This window comes from Pristiophorus japonicus, chromosome 5 (genome assembly GCF_044704955.1).
Source record: "Pristiophorus japonicus isolate sPriJap1 chromosome 5, sPriJap1.hap1, whole genome shotgun sequence".
Lineage (NCBI taxonomy): Eukaryota > Metazoa > Chordata > Chondrichthyes > Pristiophoridae > Pristiophorus > Pristiophorus japonicus.
The window spans coordinates 179504447-179519252 of record NC_091981.1 but is presented as its reverse complement, the minus strand read 5'-3'; the positions used below and the strand labels follow the sequence as shown (position 1 = coordinate 179519252).

Sequence of the window (14806 nt, the reverse complement as noted above, 5' to 3'; positions counted from 1 at the left end):
CTGTCAGAAACACAGACACTGACAGACAGAGAGTGAGAGACACACACAGACAGAGAGATAGAGACACACCGGGGGGTGAGGGCATCCCAGCACGCTGTTGGAGGGCTCCCGGTGCTGCAGTCGATAAGTAGAAAATCTTTTATTTATTGATTTTTTTTAAAAATGATTTCTTAATTTTTTTTGATTGATTTATTGATGTTTTTATCATTTATTATTGATGATGGCTCTTTATTTGTAATACTGAAGTGTTTAATTTTTGTAAACTTTCCTTTAAACAACCCCCCCCCCCCAATTCCCTACTCCTGATTTGTAACCTATGCCTGATTTTCTCAAGTGTAGACAAGGTTTTTTCTAGCGTACAAAAATCTTCTCTTACTCCATTCTGTTCCAAAGTGAAACTGTTCTAACTGACTAGAACTGGAGCAAACTAAACGCCGAGAATTTAAATTTCTAAGATACTCCATTCCACACCAGTTGCTCCAAAAAATCAGGAACAACTGAGGCCGAAACTTGCGCCCTTAGTCATGCTTAAAGATAAGATTACGAGATAACATTGCAGATTCTAATTAGAATTTCTATACATCATTAAATAATAAATATGGATGATTTCAAATTTAAATTTTAACTTACTCTTGCAGCCGCCAGTAGACTGTTCCATCTTTGTGGCAATGGTCCGGTGTCCGGGCATCATTAGATGCTGACTTGACCACGTCGGCAATCTCTGCCCAAATCCTCCCATATGCATGGGGTGGAGGTTTCCCATGCTCCCCCCATGTCAGATCCTCCCACCTCGTGCTAACACTCTTCACTCGGGCCTCATTGGCCTCCTCGCTGAAGGACTTAGCCCTTCACTGTCCTGCAGATCCCTCCATTCTTTAAATTTATCTGATTAAGTCTTGGTCAAAAACCTGCTCCCTTTCTCTCCTCTCTCTCTCTCTCTCTCTCTCCCTCTCTCTCCCTCTCCCAGACCCACACAGAGTTTCTGAGCATGTGTGAAGACCCTTGACCTCTCAAAACGTGGGAAGGAGCATCAACCTGCACACGCACAGTAATGCGTTGCTAGGGAAGCTTTTTTTTTCATTCACTTCCGTTTTCTTTGGGCAATTGTGAGATCGCCGAGAAATCACATCGCCCATTTGACATCGCTGGGCTAAGGCCGAGTGGAAAATCGCAAAATAAAATGGGCCTTGAGCCGGCGATCAGCACAGGCGATACGTCCTGCATCGCTGGAACAAGGCCCATTTTTTTCGGCCTTAGCCACCAAGTGGAAAGTTTAGCCCTTAGTGTCCTGACATGCCCCTCAACTGGATTTACCGGCTGCACGGACTCCGCTTCAGATTCGTTGGATCTCTGGCTGGGACTTTGGGAGGAGAATTTCTCAAGGTAATTTTCTACTCACTCGGTTTTTAGGTTGGTTCAGCTTTTTGAGTCGAATCTGCCCGTCCAGTAGATCCTGCCCGACTATGCCAAGTTGTTAGGGTTAACTTCAAACCACCACTCGGAGTCTGTTAGCCTGAAAGTAAATGCTGTTTTTATTAATAAGGTACAAGCCGGCAGGGGAGCTATCCTTGAAGGAATGCTCAAAGAAACTGCCAGAGACATCTTATATTATACAGTTTCAGATTATAGCATTACGTAATTACGCAAGTTACAATTAATACGTGCTGATTGATTAATACATGATTGATCGGTCGGGTGCTTCCTCTAATCTGGCTTCGATATGCCTTAATTGGTAATTCCAGATACATGTTGTTATGATTCTTTTTATTTAACTCTTACCTTGTTATACAATTCAAATTCTATGTTATCTGTGTCTGTGCTCGACTCCCAAGGCCTTTGGTCTGTGAATTGGAACATCTGCTCTTCTGTGGAAGGCATCCACACATGCTTCCCACAGTCTGAAAAACAGGCGGTGGGATCCATTTTAAAAACCTGTTAACTCCATTTTAAAACATCCCAATTATTATTATTAATTGTAATTACAATTTGTAATCTGCCCTTTCAGTAACTAACTCACCTACACTGGCGCAAATTGAATGTGCAAAATGGGGTTTTTAAAGATACGCCAGAAAAATCAAGTTCCTCCAAAAAAAAGAAGCAACTCCTGGCCAAAATTGAGCCCTACAAAACTAGGGCTAACAATACTAAAGAAAATCATGATATATATATTTTAGTCGGGAGGTGAAAAGGGAAATTAGAAGTGGCAGAAGGAATATGAAAAAGAAGCTAAAACATAATATAAAAGAAAATGGGATTTTTTTAATAGGCATTTTAAAAGTAAAAGAATGGTGAAAGAGAGAGTAGGACTGCTCAAGGATGAAGGCACAAATCTAATAATGGACAATAAATTTATGGATGTAACATTAAATAAATATTTAGTGTCAGTGGAAGTGAGAATATTAATAGACTAGAGGAGGATATTGACTATTGTTTGAGATAATTGCAGAAAAAGAATTAGTTCTGAAAAAATGGGTTTCTCAAGGTTGATAAGTCACCAGGACCAGATGGCATGGGTCCTACGCTGTTGAAGGAGGCCTGACCAAATTATTTGAAACCTCCTTTGATATGCAGATTGGGCCAAAGGATTGGAGTGTAGTCAATGTAATGCTCCTGCTCAAGAAGGGAGAGAAGGATAAACAAGGTAAACATAGAAACATAGAAAATAGGTGCAGGAGTAGGCCATTCAGCCCTTCTAGCCTGCACCGCCATTCAATGAGTTCATGGCTGAACATGCAACTTCAGTACCCCCTTCCTGCTTTCTCGCCATACCCCTTGATCCCCCTAGTAGTAAGGACTTCATCGAACTCCCTTTTGAATATATTTAGTGAATTGGCCTCAACTACTTTCTGTGGTAGAGAATTCCACAGGTTCACCACTCTCTGGGTGAAGAAGTTTCTCCTAATCTTGGTCCTAAATGGCTTACCCCTTATCCTTAGACTGTGACCTCTGGTTCTGGACTTCCCCAACATTGGGAACATTCTTCCTGCATCTAACATGTCTAAACCCGTCAGAATTTTAAACGTTTCTATGAGATCCCCTCTCATTCTTCTGAACTCCAGTGAATACAAGCCCAGTTGATCCAGTCTTTCTTGATAGGTCAGTCCCACCATCCCGGGAATCAGTCTGGTGAATCTTCGCTGCACTCCCTCAATAGCAAGAATGTCCTTTCTCAAGTTAGGAGACCAAAACTGTACACAATACTCCAGGTGTGGCCTCACCAAGGCCCTGTACAACTGTATCAACACCTCCCTGCCCCTGTACTCAAATCCCCTCGCAATGAAGGCCAACATGCCATTTGCTTTCTTAACCGCCTGCTGTACCTGCATGCCAACCTTCAATGACTGATGTACCATGACACCCAGGTCTCGTTGCACCTCCCCTTTTCCTAATCTGTCACCATTCAGATAATAGTCTGTCTCTCTGTTTTTACCACCAAAGTGGATTACCTCACATTTATCCACATTATACTTCATCTGCCATGCATTTGCCCACTCACCTAACCTATCCAAGTCACTCTGCAGCCTCATGGCATCCTCCTCGCAGCTCACACTGCCACCCAACTTAGTGTCATCCGCAAATTTGGAGATACTACATTTAATCCCCTCGTCTAAACCATTAATGTACAATGTAAACAGCTGGGGCCCCAGCACAGAACCTTGCGGTACCCCACTAGTCACTGCCTGCCATTCTGAAAAGTATCCATTTACTCCTACTCTTTGCTTCCTGTCTGACAACCAGTTCTCAATCCACGTCAGCACACTACCCCCAATCCCATGTGCTTTAACTTTGCACATTAATCTCTTGTGTGGGACCTTGTCGAAAGCCTTCTGAAAGTCCAAATATACCACATCAACTGGTTCTCCCTTGTCCACTTTACTGGAAACATCCTCAAAAAATTCCAGAAGATTTGTCAAGCATGATTTCCCTTTCACAAATCCATGCTGACTTGGACCTATCATGTCACTTCTTTCCAAATGCGCTGCTATGACATCCTTAATAATTGATTCCATCATTTTACCCACTACTGATGTCAGGCTGACCGGTCTATAATTCCCTGTTTTCTCTCTCCCTCTTTTTTTAAAAAGTGGGGTTACAATGGCTACCCTCCACTCGATAGGAACTGATCCAGAGTCAATGGAATGTTGGAAAATGACTGTCAATGCATCTGCTATTTCCAAGGCCACCTCCTTAAGTACTCTGGGATGCAGTCCATCAGGCCCTGGGGATTTATCGGCCTTCAATCCCATCAATTTCCCCAACACAATTTCCCGACTAATAAAGATTTCCCTCAGTTCCTCCTCCTTACTAGACCCTCTGACCCCTTTTATATCCGGAAGGTTGTTTGTGTCCTCCTTAGTGAATACCGAACCAAAGTACTTGTTCAATTGGTCTGCCATTTCTTTGTTCCCCTTTATGACTTCCCCTGATTCTGACTGCAGGGGACCTACGTTTGTCTTTACTAACCTTTTTCTCTTTACATATCTATAGAAACTTTTGCAATCCGCCTTAATGTTCCCTGCAAGCTTCTTCTCGTACTCCATTTTCCCTGCCCTAATCAAACCCTTTGTCCTCCTCTGCTGAGTTCTAAATTTCTCCCAGTCCCCGGGTTCGCTGCTATTTCTGGCCAATTTGTATGCCACTTCCTTGGCTTTAATACTATCCCTGATTTCCCTTGATAGCCACGGTTGAGCCACCTTCCCTTTTTTATTTTTACGCCAGACAGGAATGTACAATTGTTGTAGTTCATCCATGCGGTCTCTAAATGTCTGCCATTGCCCATCCACAGTCAACCCCTTAAGTATCATTCGCCAATCTATCCTAGCCAATTCACGCCTCATACCTTCAAAGTTACCCTTCTTTAAGTTCTGGACCATGGTCTCTGAATTAACTGTTTCATTCTCCATCCTAATGCAGAATTCCACCATATTATGGTCACTCTTCCCCAAGGGGCCTCGCACAATGAGATTGCTAATTAATCCTCTCTCATTATACAACACCCAATGAGAGATGGCCTCCCCCCTAGTTGGTTCCTCGCCATATTGGTCTAGAAAACCATCCCTTATGCACTCCAGGAAATCCTCCTCCACCGTATTACTTCCAGTTTGGTTAGCCCAATCTATGTGCATATTAAAGTCACCCATTATAACTGCTGCACCTTTATTGCATGCACCCCTAATTTCCTGTTTGATGCCCTCCCCAACATCACTACTACTGTTTGGAGGTCTGTACACAACTCCCACTAACATTTTTTGCCCTTTGGTGTTCTGCAGCTCTACCCATATAGATTCCACATCATCCAAGCTATAATGTCTTTCCTAACTATTGCATTAATCTCCTCTTTAACGAGCAATGCTACCCCACCTCCTTGTCCTTTTATTCTATCCTTCCTGAATGTTGAATACCCCTGGATGTTGAGTTCCCAGCCCTGATCATCCTGGAGCCACGTCTCTGTAATCCCAATCACATCATATTTGTTAACATCTATTTGCACAGTTAATTCATCCACCTTATTGCGGATACTCCTTGCATTAATACACAAAGCCTTCAGGCTTGTTTTTTTAACACCCTTTGTCTTTTTAGAATTTTGCTGTACAGTGGCCCTTTTTGTTCTTTGCCTTGGGTTTCTCTGCCCTCCACTTTTCCTCATCTCCTTTCCGTCTTTTGCTTTTGCCTCCTTTTTGTTTCCCTCTGTCTCCCTCCATTGGTTCCCATCCCCCTGCCATATTAGTTTAACTCCTCCCCAACAGCACTAGCAAACACTCCCCCGAGGACATTGGTTCCGGTCCTGCCCAGGTGCAGACCGTCCGGTTTGTACTGGTCCCACCTCCCCCAGAACCGATTCCAATGCCCCAGGAATTTGAATCCCTCCCTGCTGCAGCACTGCTGAAGCCACGTATTCATCTGCGCTATCCTGCGATTCCTACTCTGACTAGCACGTGGCACTGGTAGCAATCCCGAGATTACTACTTTTGAGGTCCTACTTTTTAATTCAGCTCCTAGCTCCTTAAATTCATTTCGTAGGACCTCATCCCTTTTTTTACCTATGTCGTTGGTACCAATGTGCACCACGACAACTGGCTGTTCTCCCTCCCTTTTTAGAATGTCCTGCACCCGCTCCGAGACATCCTTGACCCTTGCACCAGGGAGGCAACATACCATCCTGGAGTCTCGGTTGCGGCCGCAGAAACGCCTATCTGTTCCCCTCACAATTGAATCCCCTATCACTATCGCTCTCCCACTCTTTTTCCTGCCCTCCTGTGCAACAGAGCCAGCCACGGTGCCATGAACTTAAACTTGGCTGCTGCTGCCCTCCCCTGATGAGTCATCCCCCCAACAGCACTCAAAGCAGTATATCTGTTTTGCAGGGGGATGACCACAGGGGACCCCTGCACTGCCTTCCTTGCACTACTCTTCCTGCTGGTCTTCCATTCCCTATCTGGCTGTGGACCCTTCTCCTGCGGTAAGACCAACTCGCTACACGTGCTACTCAAGTCATTCTCAGCATCGTGGATGCTCCAGAGTGAATCCACCCTCAGCTCCAATTCCGCAACGCGGTCCATCAGGAGCTGGAGGCAGATACACTTCCCGCACACGTAGTCGTCAGGGTGTGGAAGTGTCCCTGAGTTCCCACATGGTACAGGAGGAGCATAACACCCGACCGAGCTCTCCTGCCATGACTTAACCCTTAGATACACTTAAATTGGCAACAACAATGTTAAAAGTTACTGACTGATATAAAAAAGAAAAAGGAAAGTTACTCACCAATCACCAGCCAATCACTTACCCCCTAGGCTGTGACGTCATCTTTCTGTTTCTTTCTACTTCTTTTTTGCCTTCTCCCTGTAGCTGCACAAGTACGCCTTTTATAGGCCTCTGCTGATCCCCGGACTCACGCCTCAGCGACCACGAACTCCCGCTGCCTCTCGCGGCCTTTTGTAGGCCTCTGCTGATCCCCGGACTCACGCCTCAGCGACCACGAACTCCCGCTGCCTCTCGCGGCCTTTTGTAGGCCTCTGCTGATCCCCGGACTCTCGCCTCAGCGACCACGAACTCCCGCTGCCTCTCGCGGCCTTTTATAGGCCTCTGCTGATCCCCGGACTCACGCCTCAGCGACCACTGTTGACCAATTTGTCTAATGTCAGTTGTGGGCTAACTTTTAGAATCCATACCTCAAGATCAATTATTGAACTGCGAGAGATGCATGAAATAACCAAGGATATGCAAGCGTTGATTTGTTAAAGGCAATTTGTGTTTGTAAAGTTAATGCAGTATTTTGTAATGGCCAATTTAATGTCCTTTAGAGTCTAGCATATAGGTGACTCCAGACACACAACAATGTGGTTGACTCTTAGCTGTCTTCTGAAATGGCCTAGGAAGCTACTCAGTTGTACAAAAACTGCTACAAAAAATCAAACGGACCATCCGGCACTGACTTAGGCATTGGCTTCGGACACAACAATGGCACACCCAGCAAAGTCCTCCTCACTAACATTTGGGAGAGTTATCGCAGAGACTATTCAAGCAACATAGTCATACTCACAGAATCAGACCTTTCAACCAATATCCCAGACTCCTCCATCACCATCCCTGGGTATGTCCTATCCCACGGGCAGGACGGACCCACTAGAGGAGTCGGCACAGTGGTATACAGTCTGGAGGGAGTGACCCTGGGAGTTATCAACATTGACTTTAGATCCCATGAAGTCTTATGGCTCCAGGTCAAGAATGGGCAACGTAACCTCCTGCTGATTGCCACCTACCGCCCTCTCAGCTGATGAATTAATTCTCTTTCATGTTGAACACCACTTGGAAGATGCACTGAGGGTAGCAAGAGCACAGAATGTACTCTGGGTAGGGGTCATCAAGGTCCATCACCAATAGTGGCTGAGTAGCCCCACGACTGACCGAGCTGGCCAAATCCTGAAGGACATAGCTGCCAGACTGGGCCTGCGGAAAATGGTGAGAGAACCAACACGAGGGAAAAACCTACTTGACCTCATCCTCACCAATCTACCTGTCGCAGATGCATTTGTCCATGACAGTATTGGTAGGAGTGACCACCGCACTGTCCTTGTGGAGACGAAGTCTCATCTTCACACCGAGGATATCATCCATCGTGTTGTATGGCTCTACCACTGTGCTAAATGGGATAGATTCAGAACAGATCTCTCAGCTCCCAACTGGGGATCCATGAGGCGATTCCACTACAATCTATCCTCATGCCCCGTCATATCCCTCACTCGATCATTACCATCCAACCAGGGGACCAACCCTGGTTCAATGAGGAGCGCAAGAGAGCATGCCAGGAACAGCGCCAGGTGTACCTAAAAATGAGGTGCCAACCTCGGGAAGCTGCAACACAGGACCACATGCTGCTAAACAGCAAAAGCAGCATGCTATAAACAGAGCTAAGCGATCCCACAATTAATGATTAAGTTCAAAGCTGTGCAGTCCTGCCAGTTCTAGTCGTGAATGGTGGTGGACAATTAAACATCCCCATCTGCAATGATGGCAGGGCCCAGCACACATGTGCAAAAGACAAGGTTGAAGCTTTTGGAACCATCTTCAGGCAGAAGTGCCGAGTGGATGATCCATATCGGCCTCGTCCCGAGGTCTCCACCATCACAGAAGCCAGTCTTCAGCCAATTCGATTCACTCCTCTTGACATTAAGAAACAGCTGAGTGCACTGGATGCGACAAAGGCTATGGAGCCCGACAACATCCCGGCAGTTGTACTGAAGACTTGTGCTCCAGAACTAGCTGCGCCTCTAGCCAAGCTGTTCCCGTACAGCTACAACACTGGCATCTACCCGGCAATTCGAAAACTGCCCAGATATCTCCTGTCTACAAAAAGCAGGACAAATCCAATCCAGCCAATTACCGCCCCATCAGTCTACTCGATCATCAGCACACTGATGGAAGGTGTTGTCGACACATACCTGCTCACCGATGCTCAGTTTGTGTTCCACCAGGACCACTCTGCTCTAGGCTTCATTACAGCCTTGGTCCAAATATGGACAGGAGCTGAATTTCTGAGGTGAGGTGAGAGTGGCTGCCCTTCACATCAAGGCAGCATTTTCCCAACTGTGGCATCAAGGAGCCCTAGTAAAATTGAAGTCCATGGGAATCGGGGAAGACTCTCCACTGGCTGGAGTCATACCTAGCACAAATGGAAGATGATTGTGTGTTTTGCAGGTCACTCATCCCAGCCTCAGGACATCGCTGCAGGAGTTCCTCAGGGCAGTGTCCTAGGCCCAACCATCTTCAGCCGCTTCCACCATAAGGTCAGAAGTAGGGATGTTCGCTGATGCTTGCACCACGTTCAGCTCCATTCGCAACTCCTCAGAAAATGAAGTAGTCCATGCCCGCTAACCAGCTCCCCATGACATTCCATGGCATAATCATTGCCGAATCCCCCACCATCATCATGCTAGGGGTCACCATTGACCAGAAACTTAACTGGACCAGCCACATAAATAATGGGGCTACAAGAGCAAGTTAGAGGCTCGGTATTCTGCGGCGAGTGTCTTGCCTCCCTGACTCCCCAAAGCCTTTCCACCATATACAGGGCACAAGTCAGGTGTGTGATGGAATACTCTCCACTAAGAAAATAAGGGATGGTATCAAATTGAAAACAAGGGTATACAAGGTGGCCAAGACTAGTGGGAGGCCAGAGGATTGGAAACTTTTAAAAGCCAGCAAAGAACGACTAAGAAAATGATAGAGAGGGAAAATAGATTGAGAGTAAACTAGCACGAAATATAAAAACAGATAGTAAGACTTTCTACATGTACATAAAAAGAAAAAGAGTGGTTAAAGTAAATGTTGGTCCCCTAGAGGATGAGACTGGAGAATTAATAATGGAGAACAGGGAAATAGCAGAGATATTGAACAAATATTTTGTATCTGTCTTCACGGTAGAAGATAATAAAAACATCCCAATAGTGGATAATCCAGGGGCAATCGGGTGGGAGGAACTTAATACAATCACCATCACCAAAGTAGTAGTACTCGGTAAAATAATGGACTAAAGGCGGACAAGTCCCCTGGACCTGATGGCTTACATCCTAGGCTCTTAAAAGAAGTGGCTGCGGAAATAGTGGATGCATTGATTGTGATCTACCAAAATTCCCTGAGTTCTGGGGCGGTCCCAGTGGATTGGAAAACCGCAAATGTAACGCCCCTATTTTTTAAAAAAAAGGAGGCCGACAAAAAGCAAGAAACTATAGACCAGTTAGCTTAACATCTGTCGTTGGGAAAATGTTGGGAGTCCATTATTAAGCAAGCAGTAACGGGACATTTGGAAAAGCATAATTCAATTAAGCAGAGTCAGCATAGTTTTATGAAAGGGAAATCATGTTTGACAAATTTGCTGGAGTTCTTTGAGGATGTAACGAGTAGGGTGGATAAGGGAGAACCAGTGGATGTGGTGTATTTGGATCTCCAGAAGGCATTCGATAAGGTGCCACATAAAAGGTTGCTGCACAAGATAAAGTTCACAGGGTTGGGGGCAATATATTAGCATGGATAGAGGATTGGCTAACTAACAGAAAACAGGGAGTTGGGATCATTTTCTGATTGGCAAACAGTGACTAGTGGGGTGCCGCAGGGATTGGCGCTGGGTCCTCAACTATTTAAAATCTATATTAATGACTTGGATGAAGGGACCGAGTGTAATGTAGCCAAGTTTGCTGATGATACAAAAATGGATGGGAAAGCAAATTGTGAGGAGGACACGAAAAATCTGCAAAGGGATATAGACAGGCTAAGTGAGCGGGTAAAAAATTGGCAGCTGGAGTATAATGTGGGAAAGTGAGGTTATTCACTTTGGCAAAAAAAAATAGAAAAACAAATTATAATTTAAATGGAGAAAAATTGCAAAGTTCTGCAATACAGAGAGACCTGGGGGTCCTTGTGCATGAAACACAAAAAGTGAGTATGCAGATACAGCAAATAATCAGGAAGGCAAATGGAAATTTGGCCTTTGTTGCAAGAGGGATGGAGTATAAAAGCAGAGAAATCCTGCTACAATTGTACAGGGTATTGGTGAGGCCACATCTGGAGTACTGTGTACAATTTTGGTCTCCGTATTTAAGGAAATATATACTTGTATTGGAGGCTGTTCAGAGAAGGTTCATTAGGTTGATTCCAGAGATGAGGTGGTTGACTTATGAAAGGTTGGGTCTACACACATTGGAGTTCAGAAGAATGAGAAGTGATCTTATTGAAACATATAAGATAATGAAGGGGCTAGACAAGGTGGATGCAGGGAGGATATTTCCACTCATAGGGGAAACTAAAACTAGGGGACATAGTCTCAGAATAAGAGGCCGCCCATTTAAAACTGAGATGAGGAAGACTTTCTTCTGAGTGTTGTAAATCCATGGAATTCTTTGCCCCAGAGAGCTATGGAGGCTGGGTCATTGAATATATTTAAGGCAGAGATGGACAGATTCTTGAGCGATAAGGGTTATGGGGAGTAGGCAGGGAAGTGGCGCTGAGTCCATGATCGGACCAGCCATGATCTTATTAAATGGCAGAGCAGGCTCGAGGTGCCAGGTGGCATACTCCTGCTCCTATTTCTTACATTCTTGCCTGGATGAATGCAGCTCCAACAACACTCAATCTCAACACCATCCAGGATAAAGCTACCCACTTGATTGGCACCCCATTCACCACCTTAAATGTTCACTCCCTCCATCCCCAGCGCACCGTGGTGACCGTGTGTATCATCTACAAGATGCATTGCAGCAACTTGTCAAGGCATCTTCGATAGCACCTTCCAAACCTGTGATTTCTACCACCCAGAAGGATAAGGGCTGCAGGTGCATGGGAACATCACCACCTCCAAGTTTGGAAATATATCACCGTTCCTTCATCGTCACTAGGTCAAAATCCTGGAACTTCTTCCCTATCAGCACTGTGGGAGTACCTTCACCACTGGGCTGCAGCGGTTCAAGAAGGCGGCTCACCACCATCTTCACATGGGCAATAAATGCTGGCCTTGCCAGGGATGCCCACATCCCAGGAATGAATAAAACCAATTGGATAGATCAAGGGAAAGTAATGATGTAGGGTATATGGATTTTCAGAAGGCATTTGACAATTTTTGTTAGAAAATTTCAGGCGTATGTTATATGAGGAAATGTCGCAATATGAACATAAAGTTGGTTGATGGATAGGAAAATAAATGAGTTAATGAATGTTTTTCATATTGGGAAGGATTTGAAGTGATGTGTGCCAGGGATCAGTGCTGGATTGTAGATAATTTGGACTTGAGCATAGAGAACATTATATTGAAGTTTGCTGACAACACAAAGTTGTGTATGTGTAAAACAGGAATGTTGATAGTAATAGAGTTCAGGAGGATCTTAACAAGTTTGCAGAAATGGGCAGATCGGCGGCAGATGCAATTTGGGAGGTTTGTGGTATTACATTTTGGAGGAAAAAAATAAAGAATGGAAGTGTATACTTAACGGAAAGATTCTAAAGTTGTGAATTAATAAGGCCTGTGGGTTCAAGTACATAAAATGCAAATGCAAGTAGATAAAGCCATAAAAAGGCCAATAGCATTGTGGAATTTACAATAGGGACAATAAAGAACATTGAGATAATAAATTTGTACATCGTAATGATTAGGCCACAATTAGGATACTGTGCAATTTTGGGCACCCTGTGATGAAAGGACATTAAAGCCATCGGGCTCAATTTACCCTGGTTATTTGCGCCGTTTGTTTGGCGGCGCCATTTTTTTCTGGCGTATTTTTTTTTTCAAGTTTCCCCCTGCGATTTGCAGCAGCTTAACTGACTTGGTTATGATTTTTCTAGGCCAATTTTTTTGTCGTCATAGGGGGCAGGGCGTTCCCTCATGGCTGCGCCGTTTTTTTTTTAATTGTTCGCAGTTTGGCCAACAATTTTTTTCTCTTAGGTTGGCATATCTGGCCACTTCCGACAAACCTTCTGGTGAGTTAAGAAAATTAGCGCACATTCAAAAATCTGCGCTGAAAAACGCCATTGTTTTTAAATCAAAGATTTTGGAGGGAGTCAAGAACATTCTCAAAATCAATAATAAAGTTCAACTTTTTTTTAACCTGTCAAATTAGAAGTTCATTTAAATAATCACTTGCTCTTTGATTTTTTTTCTGCCAAAGTGCATAACCCCTCACTTTCCTACATTATACTCCATCTGCGAAATTTTTGCCCACTCACTTAGCCTGTCTGTCCTTTTGCAGGTTTTTTGTGCCCTCCTCACACATTGCTTTTCCTCCCATCTTTTATCGTCAGCAAACTTGTCTATGTTACACTCGGTCCCTTCATCCAAGTTGTTAATATAGATTGTAAATAGTTGGGGTCCCAGCACTGATCCCTGCGGCACCCCACTCGTTACTGATTGCCAACCCGATAATGAACCATTTATCCTGACTCTCTGTTTTCTGTTAGTTAGCCAATCCTCTCTCCGTTCTAATATCTTACCCCCCAACCCTGTGAACTTTTATCTTGTGCAGTAACCTTTTGTGTGGCACCTTGTCAAATGCCTTTTGGAAGTCCAAATACACCACAACCACTGGGTCCCCCTTATCCACCCTGTTCGTTACATCCTCAAAGAATTCCAGCAAATTTGTCAAACTTGACTTCCCCTTCATAAATCCATGCTGACTCTGCCTGGCTGAATTATGTTTTTCCAAATGTTCTGCTGCTGCTTCTTTAATAATGGACTCCAACATTTTCCCAACCACAGATGTTAGGCTAACTGATCTGTAATTTCTGTTCTCTGGTGTAAGCTTCTATTGTTTTATAGTTTATTAAATCACTTTAGCGACAAACACTTGCTGCTTGAAATTACCTTTTAATTAGAGCTAGTCTTGACACCTATACATTACCTTCCCGCTTTGACATGAACAGATTATGGGAGTAGCTGAAGCAACAATTTTGTCCGTCACACCACCCCCCCCCCCCACCCCCCACTTCCCAGCCATCTTAGCTGGAATGAAAATTTAATCTATGGGTTGGTGTAAGCATAAAGGGAATGTACATCAGTCAATAATGTAGCCTGCTAGTAAGAATTTAGCTCTGTTACTTTATATCAATATCATCAAGGTCAGAAGTGGGGATGTTCACTGATGACTGTACAGTGTTCAGTGCCATTTGCAACTCAAATAATGGAGCAGTCCATGCCCGCATGCAGCAAGACATGGATGACATTCAGGCTTGGGCTAATAAGTGGCAAGTAACATTTACGCCACACAAGTGCCAGACAATATATCTCCAACAAACGAGAGTCTAACCACCACCCTTTGATATTTAACTGCAGTACCATGCCTGAATCTACCACCACCAACATCCTGGGGGTCACGATTGACGAGAAACTTAACTGGACCAGCCACACACTGTGGCAACAAGAGCAGGTCAGATACTGGTTATTCTGCGGCACGTGTCTCACTACCTGACTCCTCAAAGCCTTTCCACCGCCTACAAGGCACAAGTCAGGAGTGTGATGGAATATTCTCCACTTGCCTGAATGAGTGCAGCTCCAACAACACTCAAGAAACTTGACACCATCCAGGACAAAGCAACCCACTTGATTGGCACCCCATCCACCACCTTAAACATTCACTCACTCCATCACCAACCTACCGTGGCTGCAGTGTGTACCAACTACAAGGTATACTGCAGCAACTCGCCAACGCTTCTTCGGCTGCACCTCCCAAACCTGTGACCTCTACTACTTGGAAGGACAAGGGCAGCAGGTTCATGGGAGCACCACCACCTCCACGTTCCCCTCCAAGTCACACACCATTCTGACTTG

At 44.7% G+C, this 14806-nt stretch overlaps 1 protein-coding gene across 1 annotated transcript in view; it reads left to right on the top strand.

Annotated features, from left to right (window-relative positions):
* Positions 1-14806, top strand: part of LOC139263929 (DOMON domain-containing protein FRRS1L) — an 83626-nt gene that overhangs the window by 36138 nt on the left and 32682 nt on the right. The window lies entirely within an intron of this gene.